Source organism: Benincasa hispida, chromosome 1 (assembly GCF_027475165.1).
Source record: "Benincasa hispida cultivar pf3 chromosome 1, pf3_genome.v1.1, whole genome shotgun sequence".
Lineage (NCBI taxonomy): Eukaryota > Viridiplantae > Streptophyta > Magnoliopsida > Cucurbitales > Cucurbitaceae > Benincasa > Benincasa hispida.
Genome location: NC_143478.1, coordinates 74,163,893 through 74,179,073, shown reverse-complemented (window position 1 = coordinate 74,179,073; position 15,181 = coordinate 74,163,893).

Here is a 15,181-nt window from a genome sequence, read left to right as displayed (position 1 = left end):
ACCAAACAACCTTTTACTGGAAAAGGTTACAAAACCAAGGAAGCCTTGGAGCTTGTACATTCAGACCTTTTGTGGTCCGATGAGTGTTAGGGCTCGAGGTGGGTATGAATATTTCATCTTTTTCATAGATGATTATTTAAGGTATGGGTATCTCTACCCAATGCAATGTAAGTCTGAAGCCCTTGACACGTTCAAGGAATATAAGGCTGAAGTTAAAAACTTGTTAGGTAAGAAGATAAAAACACTACAATTTGATCATGATGGAGAGTATATGGACCTCCAATTCCAGAACTATATGATAGAACATGGAATTATGTCCCAACTCTTGGCCCTAGGTACACCTCAGCAGAATGGTGTATCAAAAAGGAGAAACAGAACCTTGTTGGACAAGGTTCGGTCTATGATGAGTTATGGTCATCTTCCAGACTCGTTTTGGGGTCTTGCGGTGGAGATTGCATGTTACATTCTGAACAATGTTCACTTGAAAAGTGTTTCTGAAACACCTTTTGAGTTGTGGAGAGGCCGTAAAGGTAGTTTACACCACTTCAGTATTGGGGAAGGGGGGGTGTCTGGCCCACGTGCTTATGACTAACTCGAAGAAGTTGGAACCGCGTTCAAAAGTTTTCCTCTTTATAGGCTATTCAGGAAAACGAGGGGTGGATACTTCTATGATTCGAGTGAGAATAAAGTGTTTGTTTCTACAAATGCTATCTTCTTAGAAGAAGCCATATCAGGGATCATAAACCACGAAGTAAGCTTGTTTTACGTGAAATTTATAGTGAGACTGAGACTATTGAGGGTTCAACAAAAGTTATTGAACAGGCCGATAGATCAACAAGATTTTTTATTATGAGATATGGAAAATTGACGTCAAGACTTCCTTTCTTAATGGTAATCTTGAGGAGACCAACTACATGGCTCAACCAGAAGGGTTCGTAGTTTCAGATCAAGAGCAAAAAGTTTGTAGGCTTAATAGGTCCATTTATAGGCTGAAACAAGCGTCTCGATCGTGGAACATTAGATTTGATAGTACGTTCAAATCGTTTGGATTTTATCAAAACGTTGATCATGAGTCTTGTGTTTACAAGAAGATCATCAACAACTCAGTAGCTTTCCTAGTACTGTATGTGGATGATATCCTACTCATTGGGAATGATGTAGGGTTTCTAACTGACATTAAGAAATGGCTAGCCGCCCAGTTCCAAATCAAAGATTTGGGTAAGCCGTAGTATGTTCTAGGGATCCAAATCATTCGAGGTTGTAAGAACAAGAGGTTAGCCTTGTCTCAGGCATCGTACATAGATCAAATGTTTATTAGGTACAGGATGCAGGATTCCAATAGGTGTTTGTTACCCTTCAGGCATGGAATCGTTTTGTCTAAGGATCAATGTCCTAAGACACCTCAAGAGGTTGAGAAGATGAGACGAATTCCCTATGCTTCAGCTGTTGGAAGCTTAATGTATGCATTATTGTGTACCAGACCCGATATTTGCTATACAGTAGGGATTGTCAGTCGTTATCAGTCCAATCCAGGATTAGATCACTAGACAACGGTTAAAACGATCCTCAAGTATCTTCGGAGAACGAGGGACTACATGCTCGTGTATGAAGATAAGGATTTAATCATTACAGGATACACAGACTCTGACTTTTAGACTGATAGAGATTCTCGTAATCGACATTGGGGTCAATGTTCACTCTGAATGGAGGGGTTGTAGGTGGCGAAGCATCAAACAAGGATGCATCTCAAACTTCACTATGGAAGCCGAATATGTAGCCACTTGCGAAGCAGTTAAGGGGGTTGTTTGGCTGAAGAAATTCCTTAAAGATTTGGAAGTTGTTCCAAATATGGATTTGTCGATTACTCTTTATTGTGATAACAGCAGGGTTGTGGCAAATTCGAAGGAACCTCGGGGTCATCGTAGAGGCAAGCATATCGAATGGAAATATCACTTGATCAGGGAGATAGTGCATCACAATGATGTGATAGTCACGAATATCGCATTGAAGCACAACGTTGCTGATCCATTTACAAAGGCTCTCATAGCTAAAGTGTTCAAAGGTCATCTGGAAAGTCTGGGTCTACGGGACATGCGACATCTTGTCTAAGGCAAGTGGGAGATGATACTGGGTATAGAGTATGCCCTAGTTTATTGTATATTGTACTTGTAGTTTTCATGTATTGTACATTAGTCTCCCGAGGCATTAGGACAAGTGGAAGATTGTTGGGATTGGTGTCATAATTCTCCTGGAGTCTCGTAGTTTGTAAACTGTACACATTGTTATGAATAAAATAAGAGTTATTTTATTTGGCATTTACTCACATTCAATAAACAACGCTTCATGGTTATTATATGTAAACTTAAGCATGTATATGAGATATACAAGTGGATCATGCCTCAAGTGATAACCTAAAATGGTCTGTATTATAAGGATTAAGAAAGGATACCTAATCCTTGTGATACTATGTATACGACCCTCTTTGTAGAGGTTTGCAAGTGTTGTGAACTACTACAGATGGTAGATCCTAACCATTCATGTGGAGACATGCGAGCGAGGGTATCCTATATAAAGAGTTTGTATAAGACCGAACCACAAGATGAATAGTCTCTTTATATAACGCCGTTGATACTTAAGACTTACATCTCACCTAAACGACCATAGGTGACATAACCTCAATCTTGAGTGTTTTGGGAACTCTTGCCTTTGAAGACGGTCCTTTGAATAATATGGGTGAGAGTGGCCAGATTGTCAACTCAACATGCCTACCTTTTTGGGGACTTGTCTCATATGGGACCTGGAAACTCAGTTACACAAGATGGAATTCACTCATTCCCTCGAAGCAGAGGTAAGTAGATAGATTGCTCCCTTAAGGGTTGATTCTAGGTCTTGAAAATAGTGGCCACAACTTCTCTTTGGAAGAGAGGACTCAGTCATAGTAGGATTATGACTTATGTTCATTAGACGGATCAATGGTACTTAAGGTGTTAGATATTGTTGGGGTTGATGCCCTAAAATCTCGTGTCCTGTAGTTTATAAACAGTTTGTACGAACGTTTGTGCTGTATAATATATGATATTTACTTCAAATCTTGTTTTTTGCTCAGTTGTATGTTTTATTTGCTTCACCACAAACCAATAAACATAAAATCCCTAGTTATTTGTATGTAACTTAAGCATGTATGTGGTGACATACAAGTGGATCATGTCTTGAGTGATAACCAAAATGGTCTGTAGTATATGGATATAGGAGGGAAACGTTATCCTGTTAACGCTACGGATGCAGCCCACTTTGTGAAATGGTCATAAGTGTTGTGACTTGTCACAGATGGTCTGATCCTGATCATTCGTGTAAGGAACATGCGAGTGGGGGCGTCCTATACAAAGAGTTTGTATAAAACCTGACCATGAAGTGTTAACGTCTCGTTATATAACACCGTTCATAACCGAGACTTCACTTCACTAGGATGATCATAGGTAATATGACCTCAATCCTGAGTGAGTTGGGAACTCCTGCCATTGAGGGTGGTTCTTTGATTTGTATGGGTGCGAGTGGCCAGGTCGTCGATTTAAACCTACCATTTTAGGGATTCGTCTGATTTGGGAGTTGGGAACTCAACTACACAAGATGAAATTCACTCTTCCTCGATGTAGGGGTAAGTAGATAGATAGCTCCCTTAAGAGTTGATTCCAAGGCTTGAACGATGTGGCGCCACACACATTCTCTTGGCCTGAGAGGTGTTCACACATAGTTAGACTATGTTGTATTGTTCATTAGAGGAATCAGTGGTACCTAAGGAGTTAAATGTAACTATAGGGGCAAAATGGTAAATTGGCCCAACTGTATTTACGATCATCTATAAAGGGTCATCGTACTCATGATTGGTTATATCTGATGGACACGAAAATATATATGTGGTAAAATGAGTTCATTTGTTAGTCTTTAGTGGAATGCTTGACAGTTAACGGATGGTGGATCTCGTGGCTAAAGAGTTTAGTCAGTTATTCATGTACTGTTGGAGCTTCGAGCCACAGGTCCATTAGGTCCCCTGGGTAGCTTGGATAAAGTTGAGAATCAATGTTTGAGTCAGTTTGAAATGTTCAAATTGACAAGAGGAAGTTCGATTATATATGATATAATTGGACTAGTTAATTATATATGATATAATTGACTAAATGTATGAGATACATTGTTTTGGAGGAAATTAGATATAAATATGATTTATATCATGTGGAGGAGAAATTACTATAGTAAATATGTGATATCAAACTATAGGGTAAGAATATAATATGATTATATTCATTATTATTAAATTGGTTAATTATATGATAATTGGCCTAAAATTTCTCTCGGACGCGCGTTAGTGGGAGCAGCCGCATTCGGTTATGGTAACCGATTAAAAAATGAAAATTTATTTCATTTTGAAAAAGTTCGGAAAAATTGGCAATCGGTGTGAAAACATTACAATCGCGTAGTTTGAGAGCCTATACGATAGTCACTCATCATTTAGACGATCGTACGTTATTCCCTAAACGATCGCTTAGCTTTCTTAAATGAACGCATAGTATGTCGCGTTTTTGAAACGATCGTCTACCATTTACTAATCGATCGCTTAGTAAAACCTACACGATCGTGTAGCTTCTTCTAAATGATAAGCACATAACTATACGATAGCTCTTATTCTCTCCCACTTGCTTATCGTCTACACGATTAGTTCTTTCTCCAACTTCTACCAAATTCACCAAAGACCACTCTTTGGATTCTCACTTCGAGAATACCAAGGGCTCCATTTTGGTGGTCTCGTCCCCGTTGCGTTCACTTGTTCATGACTGTTCGTGTTGTTATTGTTCATGTAGACGATCTTGCTGCTATAGCCAACGCGTTTGCTAGGCGACAGAGTACGAGTGGAGGATCTTCCGCTGCATTTGAGTTTTAAAGCTTGAAGAGGGTCTTCAACTGGTATGAAAACTCTTTCCTTTATATTTTATTGTTCGAAGCATGCCTTGAATTAGTGTGTATTTGCATAACTGTATGTCAGAATGTATGTGTTATATTTCGGTCATGATGAAATCGAAAAGATTCAAATGCGCTCATGGATGCTCTTCGTTAAGAGATCCTTTAGATGTAACTATAGGGGCATAACGGTTATTAACCCAACTATACTTACGAGCGATCTGTGAAGGGTTATCGCACTGTTGATTGGTTGATATGGACACAAAATATATCTGTAGTAAGGAGAGTGCAACTGTCGATCTTAATGGAGTACTTGACGGTTAACAGATGGTGGATCATGTGACTAAAGAGTTTAGTCAATTATTCACGTACCATTGGATCTTTAAGCTACAAGTCCATAAAGTCCCCTTGGTAACTTAATGGATTCAAGTTGAGAATTAGTTATTGGGGTTGATTTGAAATCGTCAAATTGACAAGAGGGAATTCGATTATATATGATATGATCGGTGTGATGTATGAGATATATCAAGTGGAGGATTAATATAAATGAGATTTACATTAAGTACCATGAAATAGAAAAAGAACTATGGTTTATATGTTTCATAAGATGAAATATTAAAACTATAGGTTATAAATATAATATGGTAAGTTGGTTATCATATATATTTATAATAATATTAATTATTGGATAATTATATTTTTTTCTCTAATAACCAATTGAGTGGGAGGTTATTGGTAGTTTCATGGTAACTGTGAGATAAAAGGAAAAATGTTTTCCTAATTTTAGTAGTTGTTGTGAAAGTTGCCATTCTCGGAAAAAAAAAAAACTCACAGTTTGCTGTCAAGTGAATTGGATTCACTAAACAATAGCTGAAAGAGAGACTAAACGATCGGGGAGTGACATTATATATTAGATCACTTAGCTGATCGTAGCTAAACGATCGCAAGGCTTTTGCTATATGATAGCTTGCCTTCTTCTAAATAATTGAGCATTCATCTATACGATAGACTCTTCTCATCTCCCACTTGCTCAATCGTCTACATGATTATTATTCCTCCGGTCTCTTCCTCTAACCAAGTCAACACAGAGCCCACACTTCTAGATTCTCACACCGATAATACCAAGGTAGCCATTGTAGTGGTGTCTTCACTCAACTCGACTGAGTTGAGGTTTTAAAGGCCGTTCGTTGGGTTCGTGATCTTGGAGATCCTTATGTTCGTGGTTGCCGTTGATCGTGCTGTGTTGTGATTGTTGTGTTTGAGTGTTCGTGTGTTGTTGTCTTGGAGACTAAACGAATGTTCGTGATCGAGGGATTTTGAAGAATGAGTCTTCAAAGGGGATAATCTATCCCATCTTATAGTAAAGCATGATGTAATTTCGTATTGTGCATGACCGGTTAGTTTTCATTTCTTAACTATAATTGTTAGTGTTCAATTTCGAATGAAATTTGGAATGATCATTTCGCTGCTCATGGAAATCCTTATGTCTGATTTCCTTCACTCTATACATCTACCCCTTCACCTATGTCACTATAGCTGATGGAACATCCATTATTGTTTTAGAATCAGGAACCATCCATCTTACTGAATCAATTTCTTTGTCATCAGTTTTAAATTTACCACAATTCTTTTTTAGTTTGATTTTGGTCAATATACTCACTCGCGATCTTCATTGGTGGTCTCCTTTTTCCTTGTTATTGCTTATTTCAGGATCTTACAACGAAGTAGACTATTGGTAAAGGGCATGAATTTGGAGATTTTTACATCTTTGAACTACAAATACCTACAGACATCACATGCTTTAGTATGTCATCTCCCTTTGAAGTGGAGAAATTGAATTCCTTTTGCAGAAGCGTATTGTCGCTTTTGCCCAATTTCGTTATAACAATTTTACACAGAACAAAAGAACAACATAGGTTTAAACAAGTTTAATAGGAAAGATAAAAGTGCATATTGAAATACCTTTTGGAGAACTCTTTTATGAAACTTCACCCAACCTCGAAAACAGAACAACACAAACCAATTTGATTCAGACACCGCTAATATGGTATTCTCCACTATTCTCTTGGAACAAAGGGGATCGTGAGATCCTTTGTGAAAGGGTAGGGGAAAACACAGAGAACTTTTCTCTGTTTTGTTTTTTTGTAGAGAGTTTTTTTTAAAGAGAAAAGGTGAGTCAGAATTCTTCTAAAACAACTCTCAAAATAAATTTATTTACCTTCTTAAAAATGGAGAGATTTCTTCATTTAAGAAAAACAACGTGAGGGATTTACTGTTGGGTTTTACACCCTAAAACTCGTAAATAGTAAGTGTTATTAATTAATCGTCACCAATAAAGAGTTATGAATGTTAATTCAATAAATGTAACCCTAAATCCAATAAACTAACATCCAAGGCTGACTTATGAGTCTTGAATTGGATCAATGTTCAAGATATAGCCTAAAGGGTCTATGGTATAGGGATAAGGTTAGGTACCTTATTCTGGTAACATTATGGATAAGACCCACTTTGTATTTGTTACAAATGTAATGATCCAACACATTTGCATAATTGACATGTGAGTGGGGGTATCTTATGCAATGAGTCATTGCATAAGACTGGACCATAAAATAGTAACCACTAGATGTAACACCGTTAACTAGTTAGGTTCCTATTTTAATAGGATGACCTAGGCAACTTAATCTTAATCCTGGGTATATTATAAACTCCTGTTCACGAGGGATTGTCCTTTGATTTATATGGGCGATGGTGGCCAGTTCGCCGACCCAATATGCCTACCATTTAGAGGACAAGACCGAGTAGGGAGTTGAGAACATAATAATATGAGATAGAATTCATTCCTTTCCATCTTAAAGGTAAGTAGATGAGTATTCCTTTAAGTGGTGTCTTCGAGGCTTGAAGAAATGGCTTTACCCTCTTATTGGCCTGAGAGGGTTTCTGTTTATTAGTTGGACCATAAACAAGTTATTTATTAGAGAAGCACTGGTACTTAAGAAGTCAGAGGTAACTCAAGGGTAAAATGGTAATTTGATCCAGTTGGACTTACGAACACTCGTGAAGGACTAATTTTCTGTTATTGGTCTATATCCGTGGACACAAAAATATATATGTAGTGAAAAGAGTGCAACTGTGGGTCTTTAGTGGAGTGTACTCACAGTTAACAAATATTAATTAACTTGGTTAATGAGTTTAGCCAATTAATCTCATATCGTTGGAGCTTCTGATCTACAGATCCACCAGGTCCCCTTGTTAGTTCACTAGAGAGGATATTTAAGATGGATGATTTAAATTGTTTAAATTAATTTGAGGAAACCATATATTAATATGATTAATATATAATTGGTTATGAATATGATATATAATTCAAATTAAATTGGAAAGTAATATTCGAATAAGATTCAATTAATTAATTCAATTTACAAAGAATTAATTAATAGAAAGGTATTGCACATGTACATATGATGTTTATGATAATTAAATATATATACAATAAATTAGATCTAATAGTTATTTAATTAATGTGCAAATTATATTAAATAAGGGTTATTTAATTAATTGGCCTAATTATATTAAATAAGGGTTATTTAATTAATTGGCCTAATTAATTAATTATGTATTATTTAATTAATTAATTGTAGAAAAGAGAAATAAGAAAAGAGTTTGGCACTTCTCTATATAAAGACCTCCTTATGGCCCCCTTGGGAAACACGGACACAGAGACTGACAATACACAACACACAAGTGTTATTGTTCAAAATTTTCTCTAAGCCACAAAGAGAATCCTCTCTACTCTCCAAAATCTTTTTCTCCTCTCTCTATTCCAGTAGTTGGATACCACCTATCCCTCTATTGGAATCCTAGAGAATAACAAGGTTACTCTCGTGGTAGTGTTCGAGATTATTCAAGAAATTGTTCGTGATGAAGATCGTTGGATGAGTCGTTTGTTGGAACTTAAAGAGGATTGTTCATGAAGCTTGGGAATCTGCAAAGGTAAAAATGGTTCTAATCTTTTTAACTAAAGCATCTTATATTACATGTTTATATTCTGTTTTAGTATATTGAATTTGTTTATGTAAAAATCGAATTGCGAGATGTAAGGCGTTCACAAGACGTTTCCGCTGCGGTATTCGATCCCTTTAGTTACCACTCCCCCCACTCATCACAAAGGAGTTATTTTCTTTTCTTTTAATTAATAATAGTTAATAAATAAATGTTGGGAATGCCCTAAAACTCGCAGTTCGTAAATATTGTTAACATATTCTATTTATCAATAAAAGTATTATTGAGTATTTTATTCATTATTGATATTGTATTCTGTTATAAAAATCCAATAAACGAATCAATGACTATAATATAAATACTTAACTTTATGTGCCGACATAAAAGTAGATCAAGTTTTAGCATATAGCCAAAATAGTATATAAGTATATGGATGGGATTGGGTATCTCATCCTGGTGACACTATTGAATGCGACCCTTTTTGTATAATGATACAAATGATGTGATCCCAAAATCATTCATGTAGAGATATGTGATTGGGGGCATCTTATGCAATGAGTTTGCATAAGACTAGACCTTGAAATAGTCACTTTTCTTTATAACGACCGTTTATTGTTAAAACTGACTATTTCAAATTCAATGACCTAGGGTAACTCGATCTTAATCCTAAACTAACTATAAACTCCTGTTTATTCGGGATTATCCTTTGATCTACATAGGTGAGAGTAGTCCAACAACACTGCTAAATAAGCCTTCCATTTTGGAGATAAGACCAAATAGATAGTTGAGGACGTAGTTCTGCAAGATGGAATTCACTTTTACTTGACTTAGGGTTAGCATATAGGTTGTTCTCTTAAGCACTGATTTCTAGTCTTGAACAATGAGGCCTTTCCCTCTCATGATTGAGAGAGTCATGGTTTATAAGTTGGACTATAAACTGATTGTTCAATGGAGGATCAGTGGGAGCTTAACGGAGCAAGATGTATTTATAGAGGTAAAACGGTAATTTTGACCTAGCTATAAATACGAACGACCTGTGTAGGATCGACTTACTGATTATCATTAAAATGGACATAAATATATCTATAGTGAGGAGAGTGCAACTATCGAGCTATAATGGTGTGTCTTAGTAGTTAACGAATATTGATTAATTCGGTGTAAAGAGTTTAGTCAATTAATCTCAAATCGTTGGAGCTCATGATCTGTGGGTCCATAAGGTTCCTCTACTAGCTCGTAAAATTATCTTGGATTAGCGAATTAAGTGAATTTGAAATGTTGAAATTCGAAATTAGGGTTTTTAATTTGAAGTGTTGAAATTCAATTAAGGTTTCCATTAATTGTATTTGATACAATTGAAACGTTTAATTTTTGTCGAAATTTAATAAAATTGGAGAGTTAAAAAGTATTTAAATAATGATTTAAATATTTGATGAGGTGAAATATAATATTTAATATTTGGTATTAAATTTAATTAATTAAATTAGTTTAATTAATTATCAAATTTTATTCAAAATTTGAAATTATTCAAAATTGATAATTTGATTAATTAAATTTTGAAATTCAAAATTATAAAACTGAAATTAAAATTGATTTTTGAAAATCAAATTTTAATTAAAATTAATTAATCAAATTAAATTAGATTAAATAAATATGAAAGTGGGAATCCCACTCAAATAAAACTGCATGCCACTTCATTAAGTGGCATCAGCTGTATTAATCCTTAATGCATGGTTTTTAACTATAAATTGAAGTATTGACTTCAATTATCAGCCTATGTAATCAGATTAAGTACTAAAACTCTGCAGAAATCCAAACCCTCCAAACCCTCTTAACTTTCATTCAAATTCAACTCAAATTAAGAGATTCCACCTCTAAATTGAAATTATAGAATAGTAGAGAAGGTCTTTGTGGTAGTCCTCTGTTGATTTGAAGATCTAATTCCTGGATGGAAGCTGAAATTGAAGAGAATCATCAAAGGTTGTAGTTCTTGAAACCCTTTCTCTGAAATTTTGTTTCAATGCATGATTTTAAACTCAAAGTGTAATTAGAGTGCTTACTGATTTTGATTTCTTCCTTTGAATGTTAGTTTACTCTATCAATTGGTATTGGAGCATGATTTAAGCATTCAATTATCGTTAATTTGAGTTTGGCAGGTGAATTTCTAAGGTTGCATGTTTCGGTGACTGATATGGTTGAATTTTGACTTTGGCATTTGATTTCTCATTAATTATGAAGTTCAATTTTTAATTGGCTCTTGATTAATGAGCTTATATGTGTGCTATAGAGCCTGTAATTTTATTAGAGTCAATAGTGTCCAAATTAGGCTATAATTGAAGATTGAAGAAGGCAAGCTTCATAGCAGAAAACTGAAGAACAACTTCTGTCCAGGCAGCGTCAACACTGCCTCAGAGCATTGCAATGCTGCTCTTATTTAAGCCCGTAGAGTCACAACGCTGAGATGAGCATTGCAATGTTCTCATCCCAGACCAGCAACGTGCGCATTGGAGCCATTTCACACGGGAGGTCCGGTTTGACCGGTTTTCAACCATTCCGGTCTAGTTCAACCACCTTTGTACCGGTTCAGACTCTTTTGAAGGTTTGGATACCGAATGGTAAACCGTGGGTATGGGATGCCCTAGTTTATTGTATTTCTCTATAAAACTTAGAAACTCGGTCTTATATATTGGATTTATGAGTTACCACTAGAATTTTAGTCCAAGTGGGAGTTTGCTGGGTTTTATGTCCTAAAACTCATGGTTTGTAAACAATAGAACTTATTCTGAAAATTCAATAAGTTATGATTGAATAGATGTTTTGCTTATTAGAAATCAAATAAACCTAAAAAGTCTCTTGACTATTATATGAGTCTTGAACTTTACGTAGAAACATAAAAGTGGATCAGGTTCGAGTAAATAGTCAAAATGATCTATAGTATATGAATAAGATTGGGTGCTTTATTCGGGTAACACTATTAGATGCGACCTACTCTGTAATTGTTACAAAGAGTTGTATAGTACTATAAACAAAATGATCCTAATTTGTACATGTTATGACATGAGGAGTGGGAGCGTCCTATGCAAATGGGTTTTGTACAAGATCGGACCACAAAATCATTCACTCTTACTTTATAACGAAATCAGTCAACTATGGGTTTTAGTGGATTGACCCATTAGTTAACGAATGAGGGTTAATTCGGTGTAATGAGTTTAGCCAATTAATCTCGGATCGTTGGAGCCCATGATCTGTAAGTTCGCGAGGTCCCCCTACTAGCTCGTAAATGGATTAGCTTTAGAGTAGTGTGATAAGTTAATTTGAAACGTTCAAATTAGAATTAAAAGAATTAGTAATTATAAGAGATATAATTACACGTTAATTTTAAGAATTAAATGAAATTGGAGAATTAGTATTTAAATATGATTTAAATATATGAAGGTGGATTTGTGTAAAATTAATTTAATATTTGATATTAAATTAATTAGAATTATTTAAATTGTTTAAATAATTATTTATTAATTTTATTAGAAAAATTAATTTTATAAAATTAATAATATTTTCAATTTTAGAAAACAAATTGATTTATGAAATCAATTGAAAATTTGGAAAAGATTAAATTAACACAAAATGGAATTTGGTTTTTTCCATTATCATCTTCAAGTTGCTCACACTAAACCCATTCAATTTTGGCTTTAATTACTCCAAGCATGAGCTGCATCTCATGCAGCCATCTTCTTTGCATGATAGTCTACAATATATTGAGAAGATTGGAGTAAATTTGAGGCATGAAATCAATAGAATTTTTGCTGAAAATTCGGGTTGAAGAAGGTGTTCTTCAAGTGGGTTTTTGCTGCGAGTTCTTCTCCAAGTTCCCTTCATTCAAGCTTATTTTGAGTTCCAAAACTCAATCTAGAACACCAAGAGAATAGTGGGGAAGATCTTGAGGTGGTCTACAACGAGATTTGGAGAAATTTGCAACTGGAAATCGAGTTGTGAAGAAGTTCTACAAAGGTATGACTTGAAACCCACTTATTTCTGCAATAGCATGCTTTAGTTTCTACCAAAATTAATGAATTAGAGTGCTTATTGATCCTTGTCGCTTCCGTTGCTTGCTAATACAATCCAACAAAAATCCCACCATAGGAAAGCATGTTGCATGCATAATATGTTATAAGTTAGTTATAATATATAATATGCATGTTTGGGATTTCTTAAAATTAATACAAGTGTTATGTTAATTTTGAATGTCTTTGATGTATATTATAGTTTGAAAGAATGTCTATTGTTTTATAAGTTGTTATAAAATTTGGATTAGATATTAATATCCATAACAAAGATAAACAACATGCTCACTCAGGTTAACAACTTATTTTAATAATTAAAATAGGTCATTATCTTATAAAATTCGATTACAAACTCAATCGATTCATAATCCTGTCTAAGGCTGAAGGTATTTAAGTTGACGGTTTACGTAACACCTACTACCTAAGGACTATGACCAAAATGTTGAGCATTGTTAACCAGTTTTATGAACTTGCGTAAGTGGCATGAGGTTTAAAATTGGTTTAACACCTAGACATCGTAGGTTTAAATCCAAATATAAACGTTATACTTGGATAAAACATATAAACTTAGGTTGTTTTAAAATTAGCCAGAATATACCTAAGTATAAGAATATCCAAACATTTAGAACACTACAGTGGGAGATTAACAATATATACTGTAACGACCGGATTCTTACATATTATGGTCCGACCGCTACGACATGCATGCTTAGACTTTTTTATTATGAGATGAGTTTTGGTAAAAATCTTAAAAGAACATATCTAAGATTTTATTAATTAGGTAGAAAACTATATAAAAAGTTTATTTTACAAAACACCAGGATCCATAAAACACTAGCGTAGTGATACAAAAATGCATATGCCTATAATAGTGAGTTTGATGGTTTGCCATTTGAGCGACGCCCAGTTCTGCCACCTACGCTGTGTCTTTACCTAAAAAGTCTGTAAAAATAGGATGAGTATGTAATATACCCAGTAAGTAGTTCTCACGTAGGGTAGTGACCAAATGCACAATCACATGCAACATGTTCTGAAAACATATGATTGGGACCGAAAACATATAATAACATGTGGTGGTCGGTTATGCTTCTAATGTAAATTTCTCCGCCCTGATAGGAAGATGAGGACTTAGGCGGAAACTAACCCATCTGATGATTAGTGGGTTATGCAGTCAGTAGGGCCAGAATTGCATCCAACATCAATCATAAACGTAAGTTTGGACTAGAGGGGTGCAACCATACATACCATGTTAGTCCCTAGCATAAACTTGACATAGAAGTGGGTCTAGAGGGGTGCAACCATACATACCCTGTTAGTCTATAGCATAAACTTAACATAGAAGTAGGTCTAAAGGGGTGCAACCATACATGCCCTGCTAGCCCTAGAAGCATAACCTTTATCTAATTAAAATTTAATCTTATGAACAAACATAATGCATGGGGCCCCTTGTCGATAAACGTATTTTAAACATGTAATGCAACATAACAATAACACAATTATGCAACATATTAAAGGTACACTACCATAAAACACTTAAAGAGAGGGTGAGATAAACTACTTACCTTGATTGCGATCCTAGTTATTTCTTATTATTCCTTATGTAATTAGTAGAGTTTTCCCTCTTAAATCAGAAGAAAATTTGGGCAGCACTTCCCTCGCGTTTCCTCTTTCATCTAACAGAATTACTTCACCCTTTTCAAACGATTTTTATTACTGAGTTTTGTTTGAGAATGAGTTTAACTTCTAGCCCAAAACCTCCTATTTATAGCCGTTTCCAGCTCTTCTTTGTGTGACAACTCATTATACAAATGGTTTCTTTAAAATTACTTAGGTTTAAGAATTTCTCTTAATAAGACACCTAATTTTGGCTAACGTTTGCCCTTACGTCTTCAACCTTTGTTTGTATTCAATTTTAGGGTTCTCCATGTATAATCTATAAGATCGTGGCCAAATTCAACGCATAATCCATGCTTTTGTCCAAATCTCGCTCTTTCTGTTCTCAGAATCCGCTCTCTCCAGCTTTCTCGCTGGTTTGGCTCTCGTGACTCTCGCTCTCGCTGGTCTCGCTCTCACTCTCGCTCTCTCCCACTGTCTCGCTGAGAATCTCGCTCTCTCCAATCTCGATCTCTCCGCTCTCGCTCTCTCCAATCTCGCTAGTTTTTCACTGCTTT